This window comes from Lycium barbarum, chromosome 11 (genome assembly GCF_019175385.1).
Source record: "Lycium barbarum isolate Lr01 chromosome 11, ASM1917538v2, whole genome shotgun sequence".
In the NCBI taxonomy this organism is placed as follows: Eukaryota; Viridiplantae; Streptophyta; class Magnoliopsida; order Solanales; family Solanaceae; genus Lycium; species Lycium barbarum.
Genome location: NC_083347.1, coordinates 66,383,572 through 66,385,790, shown reverse-complemented (window position 1 = coordinate 66,385,790; position 2,219 = coordinate 66,383,572).

Here is a 2,219-nt window from a genome sequence, read left to right as displayed (position 1 = left end):
CCAGAGCTGGAGGACAGACCCCAGAGCAGTACCAGACCTATGAGGCATAACCTGCCATAGCTTTGGCACCCCGTATTGATGAGATTCCACCGCCTGCATTTGCTCTTAGGCCGGTTGCTGGCCCGACTATGACTCATGAGAAGCAGGATCTATTTGCGAGGTTTACCAAAATAAAGCCGCAGGAATTTTATGGTACCCCTGGAGAGGATGCTTATGATTTCATCATTGATAGTCATGAGAGGATTCACAAGTTGGGTGTGGTGGAGTCGCATAGGGACGCAAAGATGTGGTGGAGGTCCAGTATTGAGTTTTGACCAGCTGGGTCGCCGCCCTTGACTTGGACCTAGCTGTAACACCTCGTACCTTTAAACTAGGCTACACTCATGATTTGGGACTTACAAAATCATACGGGAAAATGTTCAAGTTGAAAACTGCTTCAGTTCAGCAAAACAAGAATTATACGACCAACAGTACTGGCCGTATTTTGAGATACGGACAGTACATTGGGTTGTATCACGAAGGAGGAAATTTCCAGTTTCTGCCAAGCTTTTAAATGCTTAAATACGGAATGTATATTGAAATACAGACCATACTTGGTGGCCGTATAATGAAATACGGATCGTATCTCGGTCCGTAATTAGTGTTTGGGAAATTCCGCCATGTTAAATACAGTCAGTTTATACGGATCGTATATCAAAATACAGATCGTATAAATGGACCGTATAACTTCCAAACTCAATTAAGTATAAATACGTGGGTTTAGTTTTATTTCCCACTTTTCACATTCTTCAAGCCCTAGAACGAAGTTCCTCTTCTCCCATTAGTCCAAGACATTAAGGTAAGCCATTCCAAGCCCTCCCAAGTCAACTCTAACATGTATTCACGTAATCTAATGAGAGTTCATCATTCTTAACCTAGGGTTTTCAAGACAATCCATCTCAAGGCTCAAGGCTTAAACTTTTGGAATTGTATTACAAGTTTTGGAGCGCTTACACGTATGTAGGGTTTCTATCGACGTGTAGGAACATCATTTTTCTTCCCCACTCCACGTTCTTCCATGATTATATGATATTTCACCAAAACTAGGGTTTCCAGCCATGTTCATGATAACCCTAAGTACATGTACCATGATATACCATGTTGTATTAATAGTTCGTTATTGTGTATACCATGTTTCCATGTTTTCATACAAGTTATATTATGTATATTTATCTTCGTGTTACAATACAATCACGAATCGTGTTTGCAGTCAAGATTATATAATTCATAAGCTACTAAGCCAAATATATCCATGTACATGTTTTAGGAGTTGCACAGATTACCGAGAAGGCTCAGATAGCCTGAAACTACATATGCCAGCGTAGGATAAGGATCGATCCGCCCAGTTTGGACGATACCTTCATGTTTACCCATTGCGGGTTATTGGATCTATTCATGTTCATGTTCATGTCTTGTACCCCGGCAAGGTACATGATAGCTTAGTTGGTCGGGCAGAGATCAGACTCCACGTACTTACATGGTGGTTACATGTTGGTTATACAAAGGCTCTCCCACTTAAATTTTTTTACTCATGTTGTGTATATATATTAATGTCAGATATACTCATGTTCAGCTCACAGATGCAGTTTCAGTTCTATTATTTCATGGGACATACTTATTTCATTCAGTTGCTTTACATACCAGTACAATTCAAATGTACTAACATCCCCTTCGTTTTCCTGGGGGCCTGCATTTCACAATGCATATTTACAGGACAACGGAATATCTCGTTAGGACTCAGCATGTATCAGCTATTGGTGAGCCCCATTCTATTCAGGGTGCTATTTTTATTTATGTTTATTTTAGGCATGCAGTTAAGGTATGCCAGGAGCCTTGTCCCGGTAAATAGTTTAGTAGTCAAACTCATGTCAAAGGTTTCATAGACTAGTCAGTCATGTTATGTCAGATGTTCAGAGTCGTATAGCTAGCATTGGCTCAGTATTTATTATTTTATTTCAGACTATTTTCGCACCATGTTTAAACAGTATTTTCAGTATTACTATGACGTCACAGGTTTTACTTAGACTATCCATGTTTTATATTATATTCCGCATTAGCTCATGCCCCATGTTGATTCAACAAGCCATGTGGTTCGCTCGGTCACATGCAGCAAGGCACCGAATACCGTGTTATGCCCAGGATATGGTTCAGGGTGTGACACCAGTTCTATTAGGTGTTTC